This window comes from Mytilus galloprovincialis, chromosome 14 (genome assembly GCF_965363235.1).
Source record: "Mytilus galloprovincialis chromosome 14, xbMytGall1.hap1.1, whole genome shotgun sequence".
Classification (NCBI taxonomy): Eukaryota; Metazoa; Mollusca; class Bivalvia; order Mytilida; family Mytilidae; genus Mytilus; species Mytilus galloprovincialis.
In genome coordinates, this window is record NC_134851.1 from 37,603,449 (window position 1) to 37,629,365 (window position 25,917).

The 25,917-nt window shown below is 30.6% G+C and overlaps 1 long non-coding RNA gene across 1 annotated transcript; it reads left to right on the top strand.

Moving 5' to 3' along the window:
- Window positions 1-20,086: 20,086 nt before the first annotated feature.
- On the top strand, window positions 20,087-24,069 carry LOC143058949 (uncharacterized). The gene is made up of 4 exons (XR_012973304.1): window positions 20,087-20,223; window positions 21,357-21,483; window positions 21,968-22,081; window positions 23,565-24,069. It is a non-coding gene; the product is annotated as an uncharacterized LOC143058949 (long non-coding RNA).
- Window positions 24,070-25,917: the final 1,848 nt, after the last annotated feature.

Genomic DNA, 25,917 nt, shown 5'->3' on the forward strand with positions numbered 1-25,917 from the left:
TGACGTTTCCGAAAACTATATATTATCAGATATTTAACTATGTATAACAATATCCAAAGTCAATGAATTTTATTCCGGAAGAGACAATAAAATCTTTTTGAATATAATTTTAGTTTAGTGTGGATTCATTTATTTTCGAGGATACTATTTTTTGTGGGTTAACGAAAAATTTCTTTTTCGTGGATATTTGATTTCGTGATTATGCCTATGCACACAAAGCATATACTAGAAAAATGTACAATTCGTTGGGCAATTAAATGCGTGGTTTACCTGTACAAACGAAATCCACGAAAATGGTATCCAACGAATAGTAATGAATCCAAAGTAGTTATGATTGTCGAGAAAGATAACACAAAGAGTTATTTTAAAATAATAAAATAGAAAAGAATTATGGTTGTAAAAAAAAAACGAATATTAATAATATTAATAAGAATTTCATTTTTTTTTTAAATTGACTGGAATTGTTGATTGGAAACAAATACAGTCAATTAGTTACCGTATCATAATTTGGTTTTCTGTTGATTGACAATCCAAATGATTAAGACGGGACTTTGCTCGTATGTAATATTGATTCTCAAAACATTAAATTTAACACATTTGACTTTAAAGATGGATTAAAAAAATTTGAATAATGTTCGTAGCACAGGTATGACACATCTTCCTTAATAAAAATGATAATTGCCATTGAAAAATTGCTACATTGTTCTAGACAGAAACAACATGTTATTAAATATAATTTACTTGCACATGAACCATTGTTATCCATTCAAGTATGATACTGTATGAAAAGTTCGAATAAAACTGAATATGCAGATGTTAAACACGTGTTCTTTTAAGCAGCGATATGAGCAAATCATAACGTATAGTTCGCAAACATCGTAAGCATGTTTCTTACTTTGGATAATTTTCAAGTTACTGTTATGTTGTGTTTATAGAAAAAAAACTTTCCGTTGTTTCCATCTTCAATCAGTTGTATATCCAAAGATTTTAAAACCTTATAAAATACCGTTAGGAAATAATAAATTATAAAACAAACAAATATTAATTGCCCAATTTCACTCTTGCTATCGAAGTTTTAAATGAGCACCATAACATCTAACTACACAGCCAGAATTGTGACAATTGACAACATTTTGAATAACTTTCTGTCTTTAGTATTATTATTATTTAAACAGAGATTTACTAGTAAACGTTTCTAAAAAAAAATATTTTTAAAATAGCGATCCGTAACTTAACTTATCCAACGAAGTGTCTCTTTTTTTTTTCTTTTTTTTTTTTTATCTATTTACGAACATTTATACCAAATTCATATAAATGAATCCATATGCATGTGCTTTTCATTAAAACGAAGCAGCAATTACATTGGAGTCGAGAAAGAAATGATTGTATTTATCTCTTACGTTCTGAAACTAATATCTTGAATGAAATATATGTTGATGTCATAATTTTTTTACGTCTAACTATGCATATTAGAATGTATTATATCAATGAAAGTTTGCAAACAACTAATTGTTTGAAGGAACCTTTATTACATTACTAGAACAGTTGTTTGGTCTACAGCATTACTATTAATATTAATTTTGACATGTATACATGTTATACCTCAAACAAGTTTCGTGCTCATAACAATATTGTCTATGATTTTTTGTTTGTTAAACAATTTTTTGTTAAAAATTACACAGTAGTGTTTATTTGAAAGAAAAAAGGATTATAACAATCACATACACGAAGAGTTTCATGTTTCCATGGTAAAATCCAACAGGAATAAAATGCACACATCATCATTTTCAAACATTGAGGTCATGGCATCCAGTTGATCACAAGATGTTGGAAAAGGTTTCAACTACTCATTCTGGGAACTAAATTTCTCCTCCTGAATGTATTTTTTATGCTTCAATACGTAATCAAAATCTAATTTCTTAAATAAAAGTTTACCACACTACACACTTCAAGGTACTTCCAGTGATAACTTATATTCCATTGGACACGAGTGTAATTTGTCTTCAAGATTGTACAAAACTATCCTCTGAATATTATTTCCTAAATTGGTTCGATATTCCGTACCAGATTTAATTTGTGACTTCCTACATTTTGTAACTATTCATCCTCATATACTTAGCAAGACATTGTATTGACCCACAACTTCCGCAAATGGTCAAGTACCATACTCGAGTGGACATTTCAAATATCCTATTCAAATTAAATATTTAGTATGAACTGGATTTATTATTGTTCGTTCATTCTATATATATTTATTATTCATTTGTTCTATATTAATCCTGTTATTACAGCAACCGATGACGTTACACGAGTTAAATATTGGAAATTCCTTTCCTCTTTCCTACACGTCAAGAGGAACAGTTTTTACTGGATTTACCATCGCTTGAAAAATATATAACACTAAGTATTCATCTTCTTAGTAAGGAAAGCATTTACATTGCACTAGTTGTAAGTTATTTTAAAATGGTTTAACTATTTGAGTTGTCTCATTCTTTAAACTCTATATTTACACTTCATGGGAACAACTTTTACGACGGGTGCCACATGTGGAACAAGATCTGCTTACCCTCCCGGAGCACCCAGGGTTGGCAAAAACCCGGGTTTTATGAGTATTGCCCAGCCCAGTGGGAAATACTGGGAAAACCCGGGTTTTACTGGGTTTTAGTGGGTAATCCTGGGCAATACTGGGTAATATAAAATACTGATCTGAATTTTATAGAGGATTCAGTGATCAAACAAAAATGTTATACATTTAAGATACATATATAACCTTTTTTGTTTGTCTGGATTGATAAAACTGTAAATATAAGGCAAAAACTCTTTTTTAAATAAATATAACTCTTATTTAAGATCTAACAATTACATGTAAGAAAAATTACATTTAAAAAATGTATATGTACTGTCACTAATTAGTAAGTAATATTCAGATTAGAATGCAGATTTGTTTATGTAACAATAATCATCCCTTTCAATTCTATAAGTGTTAATGTCATGACCCCTTAGGGTGTTTATTTAGCAATATGAATGTATAACATTTGAAATTAACAATTCACTTAAACATTGCAATAAATATTTTTTTTCAAAGTATGAATTATTGAAACAATGCTTGGTAATACACAAGGTTTCCTTAAATGTGCAAATCTTGTATTCTGTCTACATAGACAATGATAGAAGGGAATGCAATTGAATTTTTCATTATTTTAGAAATGACTGTCAATGGTTATCTGTATAAAAAGTATATATTTAGCTGTAATACTATGAAACTACACCAAGACTTTACTATTTTGTGTTAAAATAAGCTAAAAAAATCATATTGCCCAGTAATGCCCAGTATTCCCCTTTTCTGGGAGTATTGCCCAGCCTGGGAAAACCCGGGTTTTCCCACCCGGAAATTCCCGGGCGGGTAATACTTTGCCAACCCTGGGAGCACCCGAGATCACCCCTAGTTTTTTGTTGGGTTCGTGTTGCTTATTTTTTTTATTTTTCTATGTTGTGTCATGTGTACTATTGTTTTAGAAACGATTAAATTACACCCATTGAACCTCCGTATAAACGTATTCCCGAATAAATCAGGATTTCTATTTATATATTTTGATACGTTTTGCATTTTGTTAATGTTCGACTGTTGAAGAACATAAGGTAGCATTTGGTTGGGGTTTTTTTCTTCTTATATTTCTGTGTTTTTGGCTGCTCCATAAGCAATCATGCCACATCTTCTCGTTTGCATTTAACTTACGGCTCTTTCGTACTTACTTGAAACTGTATGTCATCTGAAAAACCTTTTTATTCATGTATATATGTTGTTTAACAAATTGTTTTTCTTTTCACAAAACAGGATAAATTCAAACATAATAATTATGGGTAACAACAGACCAAGAATACCAATGGCGGAAACATTGCCCGGATTAAAAGTTAAACTCTTAGAAGGAAACGACTATGTGGAGGAACTGCGGAAAACACTTGTAAGTATGATGCACCTAACGTATACGTGTAGGTATTGATTTAACAATGAATTATGATAGCAAAATGTATTAAACATGTTAAATGATTTAGAATGTACATATCAAATACAGGTGGCATAAGAAAAGCAATTAGCAAATTAATACATGTAACTGTTTCATGTTTGTGTTTCTGATTTTATCTTTAAAAACAAACCAACATGATTGTGAATGAAAATAATCTGAAGAATATATATCAAATATGGCATGACTAAACAGATTCAAAATCTATTGTTTGACTATTATACCATGTTTTGATAAAAGAATGGTAAAAAGGGTAAAAGAAAAAAAATAATAAAAACATTTTCCCAGTAAATTCAGAACGGAAATTCGGTAATAAAATGGCAAAATCAAAAGCTTAAGCGCATCAAACGAATGAATAACAACTGTCAGATCCCTGACACGACAGATGTATATTTCTGATTGCAAACATTTTAAGTCAGGTTTGTGTCTGATAGGAATGTGAGTATTTGATTAGACCAAATTGAGATATAAGCAGATATCTGTGATATAGCACACGAAAGTTTTCTTTTGAAATGTGTTGTTCAAGTTTGTTGATTTTTTTTATTTTCAGTTTGAAAGGGTTAAAACACATGTTTTAACATTAGTAATATACAAATATTCAATAGTATTTAACATGTATAACTTTTATTGAAATTCCGTCACACAACGTTAACAGTGGACAATTTAGACTATATAGTATAGTATTGTTGTTTTTTGTTAATTTTATTTTTGTCTTTTTAATGTTGTATTATTTTCATAGGTTTGACTTTTGACACTGGGTGTCATGTGCGTCTGTTACTTTTGATATTTCAGATACTCGTGTAATGCGTACTGTAATCATATCGTTATACCACAAGTTATCATAATATTTGTAAATTATATAAAAAATATATTAACCTGTTTCGAATCGACTAAAGCTGATTTTTGTGCAGATTAAAGATCGAATAAAAAGGTTATATTCTCATATTCAATTTATGGTTAGTACTGTAACATTTTTATTGTTTTATCTTTCAGCAGGGAAATTAAATTTAAAAGTAATTAACTATAAAGTTTGATACAGGTTTACAAACATAAAACAAATGCAAGTCAAATGTATGAGTCATTAAAAAATTCATATGTAAATAACACGGTAATTTAATGGTTAAAATAAGTACAATGTTCTATCAAATCACAACATGCACAACTAAACAACGACAAAAAAGACATCTAATTTCAGTAAACATTTATGCACATCTTGTACAGTTTAATGAAAAAAAATCAATCTGAAGAAAACCAATCGTCTTGCATAAAGCAAACAGTTATTTATAACACGTTTAATACACTCAAACTAATACGAGTAACTTGCGCAATTTTAGAGTATTGTTTACATTGCAGCGTGTGGATAGTGGGATTACATACATGTATTCTCAACAAAATGCAATATCTCAATTTCCTGTTAAATATCTGGAAAAAATAATAGTTAAAGCTTTTTTTCAAGTGATGAATAAACCTTTTATAGTGTTAATTTTTAAATATTTTTTTTCTCTATTTAATTTTTATTTTATTTTGTTAACATAATTAGGTCAAACGTTATAGGAAAAGATCTTTTTTTTTTTCTTTTTTTTTTAATATTATAAGTCAAATTTAGTTTGAAGTATGGCGTATCGGTTTTTAAAACAAGAGCTGATCTTAATGGTTTTCAAACAGTAAAAAAGCATAGCCTGCAATTGAATTTAGTACCATTACTCGTCGCTTCATTCTCAGTACAGTAGTGAGAATGTTTTATGTTATGCTGATAACGTTGATAACGCTATTTCCCAAAATTGTATGAAACTATGCAACCATTTTAACTACCATATGTCGATGTGCAATCGGGGGTTGGCATTTTCAAGATGGCCGTTGTTGCCAAAGAAACAGAGAGAATATGAAAAATCGAAAATTTAACTTTGAGGAAATGTTACTTGACAAGCAATAGAAACAGTGCACATAGAATAAAATTCAAAATGCTTTAAACTTTCAGAAAATTAATAAAAAAAACAAAAAAACAAACAAAATGATTTATTTTGATGTACATATTTGCATTCAATGTTAAAATTTTTAAATGGCTGCCGTTTAGTGACGATTTGCAGACCAGAGTGACATCCGCTATTGCTCACAATGGCAATTCTAGTTGATATTTCATTTTCTGAACTTTCACTGATGATAAATTGTTGAGTTATTCAAAGCACAAATGTTTTGTATCAACCCTTTAATTGCCATAACAAAGAGTATGTCACAGCTTTTCGTCATTGCTCTTAAACATTGCATTCAATTTGGCCTTCGCATTAACTAGCTTCAAACACGAATGATGAAATGCGCGTCCAACATATTTATTGGAAAATCTTGCATCTTCGATCAGTTTGTTTTTATACCGTTATATATCAAGGATAACACCCTGCAGAAAGACAATTATATTTATTATACCTTACATATGTTTTAAACAATTCTATTGGGTGAAACGTTATCACGTGACTAGGAATAATTCAGTTGTTTTTCATTCAATTGCAAGGAAGGACGAATAACACTAAAAATGTCCACCAGCGGTGAATAACCCTATTATTCCAGAGCGAATAACCTTTTGAGATTGTTAATATGTACTTGAGTTATATCCCATGAAAATGACGTCACAGACGTAAATAAACAAAATGGCAGCGTTCACATTACACTGAAAGCCCACTGAAAGACGAGGAAATAAGGCATTGGACATGAATAGAGTACCAGCAGCCTATGATAGCTTTTAAAGAGTAACGGTCCTTTCCAGAGCCATCAATATTTTACAAAACAATTCTATCTTGTTGTACTTTCTAGAAATTCTAGAACACAAATGTATTTTCAAACGTCAGCTTGTCTTTGACTTTGACTTTGTTATGTAAAGTTTAAAAAATATAGAAAGTGTTCGAAAGGCTTTTCCACTGTTAGTTCGGTGTAATAAAACAATTGTGGCCCCTTAGAATCGATGAATATCTAAAATTTTCAACCCTTAAAGGTTATTTCACTTCAGACTGCGCCCTCATTGAAATAACCTTCTTGTGTTGACAATTTTGGATATTCACCTATTCAACGGGCCATAATTGTATAATGTCTTATTTTTATTTTATTATGCTATTTATTAAACATAAACTGAAAAACAAAATATCATCGGTTTCATCAAGGTAACTCGTATTACAAATCCTTGAGTTAAAAAGGAGACGCATTATTTTCCTACGATAAACAATCCAGATCTTATATCTATTATAAGCCTTTCCTGAAATATGGAAGTATAAAATATGAATGCAAACATAGTTCTATAAGGGTAAAACTATACTCTGTCAATGGTTAACGTTACTTATCTTGTATATATTTGAAGTATGCGTGTCTCTTGATAAAATATTCATCTTTTGTTGTATTATTGGTTGTTTTGCTAATTTCTGTTAAGAAGTGTTTTTGATCGACATCTCAAACTTGTGAAAGACTGTTCACAATACGATGTGTTATCTTTCTTTACAGCAATTGTGCTATGGGATAATATACGGGGAAACATCATCTACATGACACCGTTCTGATTATTTCCTCAAATTTATCTATTTTCAATTTTCTTTTATCTATGGCTATGACATTACAAGATTATGTGTCATTTGTTGCATTAGTAATAATCACATAACAATCTATGTATTTGTAGAATGGATAATCTTATTGATTGTTGAAGAAGGAAAAACACGATAATGACTGCTGAACCCATATGTTGACTATTTTATTTATTATGTCTGTTTAGTTCTTGCATCATTGTAAATATAACGGAATTTGACGAGACTGTCATCAAAGTGAGAGGGTTAGCGCTATAAAACCATGTTTAATCCACCATTTTCTACATTTGAAAATGTCTGTACCAAGTCAAGAATATGACAGTTCTTGTCCATTCGTTTTTGAAGTGTTTTGTTATTTGATTTTGCCATGTGATTATGGACTTTCCGATTAGATTTTCCTCTAAGCTCAGTATTTTTGTGATTTTATTTTTTTCTTATTATAGGTATAGGAGGATGTGGTATGAGTGCCAATGAGACAACTCTCCATCCAAATAACAATTTATAAAAGTAAACAATTATAGGTCAAGGTACGGCCTTCAACACGGAGCCTTGGCTCACACCGAACAATAAGTTATAAACGGCCCCAAAATTACAAGATTAAAACCATTCTAACGTGAAGACCAACGGTCTAATCTATTTAATAAAAGAGAAACGAGAATAAGTATAAGTTACATAAACAAACGACAACTACTGTACATCAGATTCCTGACTTAGGACAGGTGCAAATTCCTCTTAAGGCTTTTGTAATATTCGATGTCTCCCTCGTATGACGTATACTGGAGATATCCTTTTGATATAAAAATGAAGAGATGTAGTATGTATGCCAATGATACAATATCTAACATGCAGAGAAATACAGGATGAGGATATAACCAAATATACGACATCCTAATGCAATATCGTTTGTAACATTCATTTTGATTGGATAACATCACAAATTTTCAGGGCATCAATTCACAATTCATTCTAAGAAAATGTATGCAAACGTACAGACGACGTATGGCAGATTTATTTTAGATATATGATTTGAGGTTGTGTTTTGTCAGTTTCATTAGAATGGAGATAATTATATTGTATTATAATCTCCGACGGCATTAGTTGGTGATTTGATGGTCGCAAATACACGTGTACCGGCTGCGCTATCGCGTCGCCAGTAAACTTGATTTGCGACCATCAAATCCCAAAATCAATTCCGTATAGTTAACATAATAGTTTCTGAGATACGAAATGTAAACATGGTTAACCATAAAACCAAAGTCTTGATTTATGACAAAACAAGTAAAGAAAAACAAATATGATAGACAGCTAATATACTACAGAATCCGTATACGTAGATACTTGTTCGTTTATCTATCTTTGAATACACTTATTATTGAAATATATAAATTAAACATTGTCAATACTTTATGGATAGCTATACAATTACTCACGCTTACAGTTCTTTACATTTCAGTTTGGATAATTTTGAATTTTACAAGGTCATGCTTTTCCAGACTGATGTTTACTCTAAAACAAATGGATGTATTTTGATGTTAATTTGTTTTGATACATGATTTCAATACATTTCGATCGTAACTGGCTTTCAAATATTACACGTATTCTAGAAAAGAAAAAAAATATACGTCAAAAATAAATTAACAACGCCGTGGCTATAAAAACAGCCAAACAACAGTATACAAAACACAACATAGAAAACTAAACACTGAGCAACACGAACCAAACAGAAGCTGGTGGTGATCTTTTGTGCTTTGGAAAGCCCAATTTGAGATGAGTATTGGGTCACGGTAACCATGTCATTTCATATTCTTTATGTACATGTCCCAAGTTAGAATCCTCAAATCACTTGTTGTAAATCAGAACTGTACGTTATTTGGTCTCTGGTTTGCTATTATAAGTTATATGGTTCGCTACTGACCCCCTACGGATCCATAGAGGGTTAGTAAAATCCATAGGGGGTGAGGCCGGAGGATAACCGTATAACGAATTTATCGGACGCTGGACTTTTTCGGCTGCGTTTTGTTGAAAAATAAACAATGAAACACAACAACAGCAATAGATGACGTCACCAGTAATGCGTCATGAACCCCCTATGAAACTTACTAACCCCCTACAGTCTCATAGGGGGTCACCACGTGACGGCGTTTAACCAATCACAACGTGATAATTTATCTGTGGTCCGATAAATAACCATATCTCTCTATGTTCCTACCTGTTTTTGGTTGGTATGTAAGGAATATGATGAAATTAACAAAGACTTTGAAGTATGTTAACTATTTCAATAATAAAATCTAAGAATCAACTTAACGTAGTTGTATTGGAATTTGAGTTATTGCTCTTTAGACATGGATCAATTTGACACTTAAAAATGTTGTTGCCTATTAGACACAAAAAACATTTCTGTCACTATTGGTTTATAATAAAATTGAGAATGGAAATGGGGAATGTGACAAAGAGACAACAAACCGACCATAGAGCACACAACAGCAGAAGGTCACCAACAGGTTTTCAATGCAACGAGAAATTCTCGCACCCGGAGGCGTCCCTCAGCTGGCCCCTAAACAAATATATACTGGTTCAGTGATAATGAACACCATACTAAACTCCAAATTGTACACAAGAAACTAAAAGTTAAAATAATACAAGACTAACAAAGGCCAGAGGCTCCTGACTTGGGACATGCGCAAAAATGCGGCGGGGTGAAACATGTTTGTGAGATCTCAACCCTCCTCCTATACCTCTAGCCAATGAAGAAAAGTAAACTCATAACAATTCGCACATTAAAATTCAGTTCAAGAGAAGTCCGAGTCTGATGTCTGAAGATGTAACCAAAGAAAATAAACAAAATGACAATAAAACATAAATAACATCAGACTACTAGCAGTTAACTGACATGCCAGCTCCGGACTTCAATTAAACCGATTGAAAAATTATGTCTTCATCATATGAATATCAGGCACAATCCATTCCCCATTTCAATTCTCAATTTTATTATAAACTATAAATTTGAGTTATAGCTCTTCGGATATGAATCAAATTCGAATTCAACAATTTCATTCGTGTAAGACACATAGAAACTACTAGTATTCAAACAATTTTAACAGTGACTGATCTACTTCTAGTTATTTATATGATGACGAAGTATTTATTTATTATTAAATGTATAAGGCTTACCGTCGTTTATTTGATAGTTTAATGTATTTTTAAACAAATATAAAAATTACTTTAAAACCTCCGAAAATTAAACCCCTTATTATAATACAAGGATGTCTGTTCATAAATCAATCAATAAATATAAACTACAAATTCACTGAAAAATGTGCCCAAATGATTGAATAAATTTTGGAGTTCACCAAAAAGTCAGACTTAACGTAAATCTATGCAGGCAATTACTTCATAGAATTTGATACTTCTGTAAGAATAAAAAAAAACACTGTTGTGAAATTTATGCTTCTGTGATACATATAACGTGGCTCTGTACTTTTACATCATGTACATCCTGTCATTAAGTTATTGTTATATGATCTTTTTTGTAAATTTGTCTTTTATTTTTGGTAATGTGCTTTGTCTATATCCTTCTTTTTTGTGTTTCTTTAATACATATGTCTTGGTTCTGTGCTTATATATTCCGTCATCGTGTATTTGTGCTATTTTAAGTTTTGTATTATCGCCTTTCGGTTACTGCTACATGTAATGTGCTTTGTCTTCATGTTTTTTTGTGCTTCTTTGTTACATATTTTTTAGTTATAAAGTGATTAAGATTAAAATACCATAGTGACTGCTGTATCTCTATTTTTAACAATTTACCCAATATGTCTGTGTGTTTTGTTCTCACATTGTGGTGTCAATATAATTGAATTTGGTGCGATTGTCATATAAAAGATGAACGAAAGACACCAGAGGGACAGCCAAACTCATAAATCGAAAATAAACTGACAACGCTTCGTCTGAAAATGAAAAAGACAAACTGACAAACAATAGTACACATGACACAACATAGACAACTAAAGAATAAGCAACACGACCCCATCAAAAATTAGTGGTGATCTTAGGTGCTCCCGAAGGGTAAGCGGATCCTGTTCACATGTGGCAACCGTCGTGTTGCTCATGTTATTACAAATCCGGTAACTAGTCTAATTCGGTAGGTCACATTGATGAAATGGAAGGGGATTGTATTTACGACGTAATGAACATATCCGATATCATTTGTGTAATGGTTATTCCATAACGGTCAACCAACTCGTGATGGCGTCCGTAAATTTACGAAGGGGTGATTTCAAGTTCACCATTTGGAACTCTTAGTTTAATAGCTTCCTTGTAAGCAGAAACTCTTTATCAAGAATTGGAAAACTGACATCAAATTTTTTGTCGTAATGTTTGGTTTTCAACCCACCCTCATTGTCAATTTCTAGATGTGAGTCAAGATATGAGGCCGACTTAACTGTATCTGTTGTATCCTTTATCTCTAGTTAGATGAAATAGATGCGTTCAACATAGTCAACAGATTTTGAATTATTTAGTGAAAGAACATCTATATAGCGGAAAGTAGGGTTAAAGGATATTGCAAACTTCTTATCATTCTTTCTAAGAAGTTCCTGTATGATGTCAGCCTCATTATAATAATGCCGACAGTCTCTTTCATACAATTGAGAGGTTTAGCTAGCTGAAAAACCAGGTTTAATCAACCATTTCTACATTTGAAAATGTCTGTACCAAGTCAAGAATAAGAAATTTGTTTTCGATTCGTTTGACATGTGTGATGTGTTGAGCGCTTGATTTTGCCATTTGTTTGGGTCTTTCCGTTTTGAATTTTCTCGGAGTATTTTTGAGATTTCAATTTTTACTTGACCAAACATAAATATATGTATTCAAATTCATATCTTGAAAAAATTGATCCCCCTTTGTAATATTTATATTGTTTTGATATTTATGGAGTTTTCCAAGTGTAACATAGCCAACATACTTGATTTTTGTAAAAGTTATGGAGTTTTGAATACGTTTGACATGTTCACTATAGATTTATCAAATTAGCTTAAATTAATAGTAATGAATTATTAAAAACATATGACTTCACATGGACCTTTTTTTAAAACTAATCTTTGAACAATTTGTAACCTGTGTTTATTGGTTTATATGTCTTTTCTAATACTTAGATGTCTTGAGATACCTGCAAAAAAAGATAAATATTTCAAACATGTGGACATATTTCTGGTGTGTTTAAAATACAAAAATATATTGTATGTGCACAGTTTTGGTAATGACAAGACAAACTTTCCTGTATGAACAATAAAGAGAAAAATCATAAGCTGAGGAATAACAGACATAGTATCGTCTTAAAAAAACTACACAAGATGTAATCAAGTATATTTACCTTTCCGGAGCACCTGAGCTAATCCCAGGTTTTAGGTTGGATTGATAATGACAAAATGCGGGTCTGTTGGGCACAGTTGTATGCCTGGTATCTATAAAAGTTTCTTATCTCATCCCCAATGCAGATGAAACATACAAATGCAAATATTTTTTAACGGAACTATCAAAAAATATGTTAACTGAGTTGTCAACTGTGTATTTTTTTGGGGGGAATGTTCATGGTGTTAAACACATCGAGGGATGTCAAAATAGTTCAAATGAAAGGTCAACCGCAGTCCTCATACCATAAGGGGTGTTTTTTGATATGAGAAACCTTTCAAAACCTTAATATACAGTCAAAAATTATTAATTTCTGAAAATTTGACGGACATTGCATCACATTATACCTAACACATTAAAAGTGGATATTCTTTTCTTATGCGTTTATGTATCACAAAGCTCAACAGCTTACATATATCATACGAAGATATAAAAATCACTAATCTACCTGTAAACATAATTAAGTAATAATTGTTCATTAAACTTTTATTGTAATTGCATGATGCAAGAAACAAAACAATTCTTTCGATATGAAAAATACAAGTCACTAAGTCAGTAAATAAACTCATCATAGATTCCAGGACTTAATTTCATATATACGCCAGACGCGTGTTTCGTCTACAAAAGACTCATCAGTGACGCTCGAATCCAAAAAAATTGAAAAAAGCCAAATAAAGTACGAAGTTGAAGGGCATTGAGATCCAAAATGCCTAAAAGTGTTGCCAAATACAGCTAAGGTAATCTATAGCTATGCCTGAGGATTAGTATATTATTTTATCAAATTCATTAAAGAAAAAAAGGAACGGAGATGTTTTTCCTCTGGTTTGATGATATTTGTACCGCGAGAAAGCATTATTTTAAATTAAACAACAATTCTAAATAGACCTTATTCTCTATTGTATAGATATATGAAGATATGGCATGAGTGTCAATGAGACAACTCTCCATCCAAGTCACAATTTATAAAGTAAACCATTATAGGTCAAAGTACGGATTCAACACGGAGCCTTGTCTCACATCGAACAGCAAGATATAAAGTGCCCCACAAAAATACTAATTTAAAACCATTCAAACGGGAACACCCACAGTCTAATCTATATAAAAAACGAGAAACGAGAAACAACATCAACAAACGACAACTACTGAACGTCAGATTCCTGACTTAGGACAGGTACAAACAATTATAACGGGATTAAATGTTTTAATGGTACCAAACCTTCACCTTTATCTGATAAAATAGTGTAACATCACAACATAGAAAGACACACAATGAAATATCAATTGGAATGGCTTAACTCAATAAAAAAAACGTAGTAACACAAATGAACATACATGTATACTGATATACACTATTTCTTAAAAATATGAGGTTAGAATAGTATACAGTTTTTAATTGGGTTCGTGTTGCTTAGTCTTTGGTTTTCTGAGTTGTGTCTTGCGTGTTATTGATTGTCTGTTTGTCTTTTACTTTTTAAGCCATGTCATTATCAATTTATTTTCGATCTATGAGTTTAAATGTCCCTCTGGTATCTTTCGTCCATCTTTAATATAATTTTATCACATACAGTTGTGCGTTAATACTTGTTCTGGTTAAGTTTATGGAAAATAACTACATATAGACTTAAGTATATACCATGTGTAAGTTATCAAAACAATCTTAACAATTAAAATGAAAAAAAATCGATCTCCATATCCGTTTCTTCAATATTTTTCAATCCACGGGATTATAATTAATTGGCAGGGTTTTTCATACACATGATGCGCAGCATGTATGAGAGGGGAAATTCCTTAAAACAATAAGATAATTGCGAACGTGTAAAATAAACTTAATCTCGTTTTCTTGAAATTAGGAAAAAACTCAAACTGCTAAGATATTGATGTATCCGGTTACTATATATTAGATAACATATTTAACTATAAATAACAATATTCAAGGTCAACGAATGTATTTCCGGAAAAGACAATCAAATCTTACACAATTTTAGTATATTTATGACTGTCGATAAACTTGATAGCATAAAAAGTGATTTTAAAATAAAATTGAAAAGTATTTTGATTTAAAAAATAATAAAATATATATTATAAAATTAATCATAATTTACATTTTTTAAATTGACTGGAATTGTTGATTGGCAACAATTACAAATAATAAGTAAAAGTGGGACGAAAGATACCAGAGGGAGAGTCAAACTCATAGATAGAAAATAAACTGACAACGCCATGACTAAAGATAAAAACACACAGACAAATAATAGTACAGAAGACACAACATAGAAAACTAAAGACTAAGCAACTCAAACCTCACCAAAAACTAGGGGTGATCTCAGGTGCTCCGGATGGGTAAACAGATCCTGCTCCACACCGTATCATAATTTGGTTTTCTGTTGATTGTTTGTTTCTGAAAGGAACATTAAATTTAACACATTTGACTTTAAAATTGATTAACAAACTTGACTAACGTACGTAGCAGAAATAGGACACATTTTCCTTTAAAAAATTTCGATAAATTGCCGTTGAAATTTTTTTTTTAATTATTGTACACAGAAACGACATGATATCAATCATTATTTACTTGCACATGAACCATAATGATTGTAAACGCATTCAAATATGGTACTTTATGCATATATCGATCTTTATCATAAATTATACAAATACAATTTAAATTGTAAAATCATTCATGAAATGAAAGTTGAAATAATTATTTCCATCATGAAACTTAAAAGTTCGAATAAAACTGAATATGTAGATGTTAAACACATGGTCTCAAAAACAGCGATATGAGCAAATCGTTACATGTCTAGTTCGCAAATATCGTAAGCGTTTTTCTTACTTTGAATAATTTTCTAGTTACTGTCATGTTGTGATTATAGAAAAAAAATTTCCATTGTTTCCTTGTTCAATCAGCTGTACATCTAAAGGATTGAAAATTCTATAAAATACAGTTAGGAAATTATAAATAAAAAAATCAACAAATACTGTGGGTTCATTTATTTTCGTGAGTATTAATGTTCATGGTTTGTGGAAAACTTGCATATACGAGGACATTTAAGGTAGCACAATACAAAGATTTGTTCACTCCCAATCAGACAACTTTAAACTGATGTAATTCATTTCATCCTTCTTTACATTTTATAAATGAGGTACCAAAAGAAAGAAGAAAGATTAATCTTTCAAATTGTGATAATTTCATTATGACATAATTATTACATAATCAATTGTTATGTAATTAGTTGCTATATTGTGATGTTCACACTTGAATGAATTTAGCGTCTTTGTTCTTCATAGCATTCCAAAATATTTTATAGATTCTTGTACAACACAGCTTGACCTCCAAAACTATGTCTCAGATTTCCAAAAACATCAATAGAACAAATTTTATATCACATTGAATTTTAGTGATCTCTTATGAATTGATGTTGCAAACTTCATTGAAGATTTATGAGAGAATGAAATACAATAGGAAAAATCTGAGACACAGTTTTGGAGGTCAAACTGTGTTGTGCAAGAATCTATAAAATATTTTGGGATGCTATGAATAACAAAGAAGCTAAATTCATTCAAGTGTGGACATCACAATATAGCAACTAATTACATAACTATTAATTATGTAATAATTATGTCATAATGAAATTATCACAATTTGAAAGATTAATCATTCTTCTTTCTTTTGGTACCTCATTTATAAAATTTGAAGAAGGATGAGTGGAATTACATCAGTTTAAAGATGTCTGATCGGGGATGAAAAATCTTTGTATTGTGCTACCTTAAATTCGTGGTTTGGGCAAATTCTGCATACATTCCTGTAAAAAAATTGTTATTAGCTGAAATTTGAATTCGTGTTTCTCCTGTGTCACTAAATCTACGAAAATTAGTATCCAACGAATTCACAGTATTAATTGCCCAGTTCCACGCCTGTTATCGAAGTTTTAAACGAGCACTATGACATCTAATTACACAGCGAGAATTGTGACAATTGACAACATTTTCAATAACTTTCTATCTTTTATTATTATTATTTAAACAGAGATCTACGAGTAAACGTTTCTGAAATTTTTTAATTTCGTTTTTTCAAACAGCGGTCCGCGAATTTACTTATTGTGATACGAAGGTACGAAATGGTCAGGGCACGAAATGGATTTTGACAGGGTATGAAATTGGGATACGAAATGGTTTGGGTACGAAATGACTATGATTCCATCAAACGAACACTGATAACAATGTAATATATATGAATCCATATTTTAAATTAGCGTTTCATCAAAACAAAATGGCAGTTACATTGGAGTCGAGAAAGAAATGGTTGTATTTATCTCTTTGGTTCCGATACAAACATCTTGCATGAAATATATGTTGATGTAATGAAGATTTCACGTCTTATTGTGAATAAAAATGTATTATGTAAATCAAAATTTGCAAACAACAAATTGTTTGAAGGAACCTTTAATAAATTACCAGAAAAGGTGATTGGTCTACAGCAATATTATTTGGACATTTATACATGTTCTACTTCAAACAACTTTCGTGCTCTAAACAATATTTTACATGCTTCTTTTTGTTAAGGTGTTACCTAACACTACAGGGAGATAACTCTGTAAAAATCAGCTAAACATTTTATTCACATTGTATTGATAAGGAAATATTAAGCTTCTCAATGATCAAGCACCAGAGATCACCACCAGTTTGTGGTGGGGTTCGTGCTGTTTAGTCCTTAGTTTTCTATGTTGTGTCTTCTGTACTATTATTTGTTTGTTTGTTTTCTCATTTATAACCATGGCCTTGTCAATTTATTTTCGATCTATGAGTTTGAATATCCATCTGGTATCTTTTGTCCCTCTTTTACATAATTTTATCTCATACAGTTGTGCTTTAATACGGGTTAAGTTTAGGGAAATAGCTTCATATAGACTCAAGTATATAAAATGTATAAGTTATCAAAACAATCTTAACAATTAAAATGAATAGAATCGATCTTAACATCTGCTTCTCCAATATTTTTCAATTCACGGGATTATTGTCAGGGTTTTTTCATACACATGATGCACAGCATGTATGAGAGGGGAAATTCCTTAAAACAATAAGATAATTGCGAACGTGTAAAATAAACTTAATCTCTTTTTCTTGTAATTAGACAATCTAAACTGCTTAGCTATTGATGTATCCGGTTACTATATATCAGATAATATATATAACTGTATATAACAATATACAAGGTCAATGAATGTTATACCTGAAAAGACAATTAAATCTTTTAGAATAGAACTTTAGTATATTGTGGATTTTTATTTTTTTTCGTGGATACCAATTTTCTTGGGTTAACGAAAAATTTCATTTTCGTGGAGATTTGATTCCGTGGTTATGCTTTTCTTTGCCCTCAAAGCATATAGAAAATGTACAATTCGTTGGGCATTTAAAATCAGGTTAATCAAGAAATTTACATTTTTTAAAGTGACTGAAATTGTTGATTGGAAACAAATACAGTCAATTAGTTACCGTATCATAATTTGGTTTTCTGTTGACTGACAATCCAAATGATTAAGACGAGACTTTGCTCGTATGTAATATTCTTTCTAAAAGGAATACTAAATTTAACAAATTTGACTTTAAAGATGAATGAACAAAATTTGAATAATGTTCGTAGCACAGGTATGACACATCTTCCTTACAAAAATGATGATTGCCATTGAAAAACTGTTACATTGTTCTAGACAGAAACGACATGTTATCAAATATAATTTCATCCATTCAAGTATGATACTGTATGAAAAGTTCGAATAAAACTGAGTATGCAGATGTTAAACACGTGTTCTTATAAGCAGCGATATGAGCAAATCGTAGCATGTCTAGTTCGCAAACATCGTAAGCATGTTTTTTACTTTGGATAATTTTCAAGTTGCTGTTATGTTGTGTTTATAGAAAAAAAACTTTCCGTTGTTCCCTTGTTCAATCAGTTGTACATCCAAAGATTTTAAAACCTTATAAAATACCGTTAGGAAATAATAAATTAAACAAACAAATATTAATTGCCCAATTCCACTCTTGTTATCGAAGTTTTAAATGAGCACCATAACATTTAACTACACAGCGAACATTTATACAAAATTAATATAAATGAATCCATATTAATGTGCGTTTTATCAAAACGAAGTAGCGGTTACATTGGAGCCGAGAAAGAAATGATTGTATTTATCTCTTTCGTTCTGAAACTAATATCTTGAATGAAATATATGTTGATGTCATGAAGTTTTCACGTCTAACTATGCATATTAGAATGTATTATGTAAATCAAAATTTGCAAATAACAAATTGTTTGAAGGAACTTTTATTACATTACTAAAGAAATTGTTTGATCTACAGCATTACTATTTTGACATTTATACATGCTATACCTCAAACAAGTTTCGTGCTCTAAAAAATATTGTCTATCCTTTTTTGTTTGTTAAACAAATATTTGTTAAAAATTACACAGTAGTGTTTACTTGAAAGAAAAAAGGATTAGACAATCAAATACACACAGAGTTTCATGTTTCCCTGGTAAAATCCAAGTGGAATGAAATGCACACGTCAACATTTCCAAACAATGAGGTCAAAGGTATCCAACTAATCACAAGATGTTGGAAATATTTTCAATTAAATATTCTGAAAACTAAAGTTCTCTTCCTGAATGTATTTTTTATGTTTTAATACGTAATCGAAATCTAATTTCTTAAATAAAAGTTTTCCACACTACACACTTCAAGGTACTTCCAGTGATAACTTATATTCCATTGGACACGAGTGTAATTTGTCTTCAAGATTGTACAAAACTATCCTCTGAATATTATTTCCTAAATTGGTTCGATATTCCGTAGCAGATTTAATTTGTGACTTCCTACATTTTGTATCTATTCATCCTCATATACTTAGCAAGACATTGTATTGACCCACAACTTCAGCAAATGGTCAAGTACCATACTCGAGTGGAGATTTCAAATATCCTATTCAAATTAAATATTTAGTATGAACTGGATTTATTATTGTTCGTTCATTCTATATATAGTTAATATTCATTTGTTTTATATTAATCCTGTTATTACAGTCACTGATGACGTTAAACGAGTTAAATATTGGAAATTCCTTTCCTCTTTCCTACACGTCAAGAGGAACAGTTTTTACTGGATTTACCATCGCTTGAAAACTATATAACACTAAGTATTCATCTTCTTAGTAAGGAAAGCATTTACATTGCACTAGTTGTAAGTTATTTTAAAATGGTTTAACTATTTGAGTTGTCTCACTCTTTAAACTCTATATTTACACTTCATGGAAAAAACTTTCACGACAGGTGCCACATGTGGAACAAGATCTGCTTACCCTCCCGGAGCACCCGAGATCACCCATAGTTTTTTCTGGGGTTCGTGTTGCTTATTTTTTAGTTTTCTATGTTGTGTCATGTGTACTATTGTTTGTCTGTTTGTCTTTTTCATTTGCAGCCATGGCATTATCAGTTTATTTTTGATTTATGAGTTTGACTGTCCCTCTGGTATCTTTCGTCCCTCTTTTACATACGCAAATGCTTCGACTTCGATCTCTGTGTGTGTTTTATAATTCACTCAGTTTTTATAATTCGTTTTGTATAACTTAAGTCAATTACACCGTATGTATGTCACACTGTTTTTTTAAATGCAATTATATGAAGTAAAACCACGTTATTCATATATAAACTCATCAAAGATACCCCGCTTATGAATTGGTAAAGCAGACGAGTGATTCGTCTGCATAAAACACACGAGTTAAAGAAGCTTGATAGAAAAATCCGAAAACGCTAGCCAATTTCTCATAATTTGTAGAGTTGGTCGTATTGTGTCCCGCACCGCTTTTTAGTGGTTATCTTCACCATGAAATCATCAACCAAAAATTCAATATAAAATGTTTACAACTATTTGATCATTTCTTTTGCACATACACGTAATAAATTTGAGAATGTCGCTGAAACTTAATATACCTTTAAACAAATTAAACCATATATAATGTCTTGTGTTTCACGTACTGTTATGTTGTTTACAAAGACCGTCAATTTAGAAACGATTAAATTACACCCATTGAACCTCCATATAAACGTATTCCCAAATAAATCAGGATTTCTATTTATATATTTTGATAAGTTTCGCATTTTGTTAATGTTCGACTGTTGAAGAACATAAGGTAGCATTTGGTTGGGGTTTTTTTTTTCTTCTTATATTTCTGTGTTTTTGGCTGCTACATAAGCAATCATGCCACATCTTCTCGTTTGCATTTAACTTACGGCTCTTTCGTATTTACATCTGAAAAACCTTTTTATTCATTTATACATATTGTTTAACAAATTGTTTTTCTTTTCACTAAACAGGATAAATTCAAACATAATAATTATGGGTAACAACAAACCAAGAATACCAATGGCGAAAACATTGCAAGGATTAAAAGTTAAACTCTTAGAAGGAAACGACTATGTGGACGAACTGCGGAAAACATTTGTAAGTATGATGCACCTAACGTATACGTGTAGGAATGGATTTAACAATGAATCATTATTGCAAAATGTATCAAACATGTTAAATGATTTAGAATGTACATATCAAATCAAGGTGGCATAAGAAAAGCAATTAGCAAATTAATACATGTAACTGTTTCTGATTTTATCTTAAAAAACAAACCAACATGATTGTGAATGAAAATAATCTGAAGTATATATATCAAATATGGCATGACTAAACAGATTCAAAATCTATTGTTTGACTATTATACCATGTTTTGATAAAAGAATGGTAAAAAGGGTAAAAGAAAAAAATAATAAAAACATTTTCCCAGTAAATTCAGAACGGAAATTCGGTAATAAAATGGCAAAATCAAAAGCTTAAGCGCATCAAACGAATGAATAACAACTGTCAGATCCCTGAAACGACAAATGTATATTTCTGATTGCAAACATTTTCAACATGTAATGGTTTTCATTTTAAGGGAAGAGAGAAGATACAAAGTGATCGAATAATCTCTCACATTCAAAACAATGTCAGGAGTGAGGTCAAGATCAAGCTATTGACAAGAGAGACTGCCAGCCACCTAATTCACAGAGTAAGTTTATTTTTATAAGCAGAAAAGTTTTAAATTGTTTTTTTTTATTGGTGTTCTTTTTAATGGTTATATAGATGAACAATTTTTATAACAAAACAGTTTAATATAAATATGTACTTGAACAGCATGAATTGCGTTGTTCATATTACAATACCATCATTTTTAAATAATTGTTGACGATTGTGATATATGCAGTTTTGTCAACTATGTGTTGAACTTTGACTTGAATTTATATTAATTTGTTATTATATTTTTTCAAGTTAACACAATTGTTCAAATAAACATACTAATTATTGTTCAAATGCAGAATTTCGAGTTAACTATTGGCTATGAATTGTTTAAACCGGAATTAATTGCATTTGAACATAAACATTACAAACGTACTGGTGATATATTTTGAATGAACGATGCGTACTTAATATATAACATGTATAAATAACTCGTTACAAGTATTAATGAGAAATAACATGTCACATGCAGCTTGTTGTATAGAAATACTGATGTCAATTACTAAACAAACATCAACGAAAAGAGAACCAAGTCAACAGAATACTTCATAAGAAAAAAATGACTACGTATAACGAATTTAACACTTAAAAGGTAATCCGATTCGGAAGGGTAAGCAGATTCCGATTTATTTCTTGTCCCCATCACTGTATTAATGATCTGTAAAAAAATGGCGATAAGTCACAATCGTTGATATAAAAAAAGGTGTGAAAGAGGACACGACAACTTGAACATATACGGTGTTATTAATGCATTCCATAATGGTAAAACCACCAAAAAAAGTCTATCGAGGATTTCCTCGTAGAGAAAACAATCAATGTGTAAAGTGAAATCGGAAATGCATCATTATTAATAGATTTCGATAACAAATGCACTTTTATCTACTAGACACGGTTAAATTGAATTCTCGTAGGTGCTATAAAAACATATTCAAGCGATTTTATCTATTGTGAAATAAGTATTAAACATCAATCAATCAATTGTAAAATGAAATCATTAGCACACAATGAATATTTCATATTTTTAAACAATTGATTTTAATTTGATGACCTTGTCGGAAGATTCGCTAAAAAGTTTTTAATTCAATAGTTTCTGAACTGAATTAAGTAGACATCACCTATTGCATGTCTTTTTGTTGGGATAATATTTTCTTAGTGTAATAGTAAAATCACAAAAATACTGTTCTCCGAGGAAAATTCAAAACAGAAAAACCATTATCAAATTGCAAAATCAAAAACTCAAAAACATCAAACGTATGGGTAACAACTGTTACATCCTGACTTGGTACAAATATTTACCTATGAAGAAAATGGTGGTACTCGAATGTTCAGTGAAGTCTTGACTATTGAAATATTTGTGACATCCTCAAAATTCGTATGGAAATTGAGAGACAGAAGTAAATTGTGTAGTCAAAATAATCGACAAAACAATTATTGTAAATCGGAAATATATTAATATGTATTTGTCTTTCTTTTAGCCTGGACATCTGTACAAGAAATCGAAGAAACATATTTCAAAAGTACAAAAATACCTCTCACACGTTCATAAAAATGAAACTTGGTTTTTGGACGAACACACAGATTTTAATGACCTACAGATAAAGGTGGAATCGATACTGCAAGAACTTGATAGTGCTATTCTAGAACTAAGACATTCTGATGACGATACGGATGACGACAATAATGAGTTGACCTCAGATGAAGAAACTTCCGGCAGCCATGGAGGAAGTGCAGGGGCATATATTAACGATAGTGAATTGATTCGCCCTCGTAGTCATAACCATGACCGATTTCAAAATGTGAAACAAGATTTCAAACTTATTTGTAAAGTTTCTTTGATATTAGAAATAGAAAGTGATAATTACAAAATCTTAAGTCAGGTTTGTGTCTGATAAGAATGTGATTATTTGATTAGACCAAATTGAGATATAAGCAGATATCTGTGATATAGCACACGAAAGTTTTCTTTTGAAATGTGTTGTTCAAGTTTGTTTGTATTTAACATGTATAACTTTTGTTGAAATTTCGTCACACAACGTTAACGGTGGACAATTAGTATAGTATTGTTGTTGTTTGTTAATTTTATTTTTGTCTTTTTAATGTTGTATTGTTTTCACTTTGGTTTGACTTTTGACACTCGGTGTCATGTGCGTCTGTTACTTTTGATATTTCGGATATTCGTGTAATGCGTACTGTAATCATATCGTTATACCACAAGTTGTCATAATATTTGTAAATTATATAAGAAATCTATTATCTTGTTAACCTTTTATCTATTGAGTGTACTTTTATAACAGAGCAATTTTAGATTAAAAACACAGAACTCAACTTTCCTTGTTTTTTCTCTCTCTCCAAGTTAATGATCCAAAAAAAAAACTCTTTATCAAGTTATCATCTGTTTAAGTAATCATGCAGAACAAAACGTAAAATAGATTTTCATAACCATCATGGATGCTTAGCAATTTATACCTTCGATTAAAAAAAGACAAAAAAACAACAGATAGATTGGCAAGGTTACTGAACTGGATAAAATTCAATCAAAAGCTTCTTATCATTTAGACTGTGTTGTGCCCTGCGGTATGTGTGCCGAGGATAACTATTTGAATGGCTTAATCTAAAAAAAATAATAAGTTTAAATTAAAAGCCAGAATCTTGATTCTAATACGTTTATAATCAATTAGGTTGACTGATATGCACTTCGAATTCAAAAATGATACTTTAAAGGCAGGATTCAAGTTAACAATCAAATCAGAAATATTAAATCAATTTTAACCTTTTACTATGTACGAGAATTTTTTCTTGAATCAGTAAATGTTAGTCTTTTAAGTTTCTTGAATTATATATTTTATAAATATCTGACGTTTGCATACAATTATTGAACTTCAATTTTCACAACAATTCATGGACATACCGAATTATATATAACACAAAATCTATACATGTTTAGGTATAGAAAATAGTATTAGTAATTGCTGGTTTCCGTGGTACTTGAAGCTTAATAAGGATATTTTCAATATCGTTAAGGTTTCTCATACACTGATTTTAGTATCAAAAGTGTAATGCATAACTAAATGTATGTACTAAGTATCATATGAAATCAATTATTTACAAAAACAAACCGAACATCTAGGTAAATTCGACAATGGGAAGTCCATCAAAAGTGACGTAAACAGACTAAACAAATACTGTCATATCACTGACTTGGTACAGGTATAAAAAATATATGGTTAGTTTGATAAACCAGGCTTTATAGGTAGCTAAAGTGACTAAAAATGGATCAAAATATTTTGGTATAAAATGTGTTTATTTTTACTTCAAACTTATTTTTTGCTATCTTCAGTAATTGTAATAAATATTTTCGAGTTTTTTCCATAATCTAATTGATTCTTCGATTGTGTCATTGCCCAATAATTTGTAACTACTGATGAAGTCTTAGACCCCAACAATTAACATACGGTATTGGTATTGCTAATTGTACAAACCATACGGGGATAGTGGTTATTAATATCTTTGGGAATGGTTTTTAAGGTAGCACAATACAAAATTTTTTTACTTCCAATCACTAACCTTTAAAATGCTGTAACTTTCCTATTGATGCATAAAAAATAATAAAAGAGGTAAATATAGATAGATACACGATTAATCTTTTGAATGAATGCAATACTTTTATTATGCAATTATTATGTAATCAATTATTATGCAATTAGTGGCAAAATATTGGTCAGTTCACTTGAATGAATTTAGCTCCATCATCTCTTTAACTATACAGAAAATTTTAACGAAATCTTAATCAACACATAGTGGGCTTCAAAAGAGTGTCTCAAATTGTCC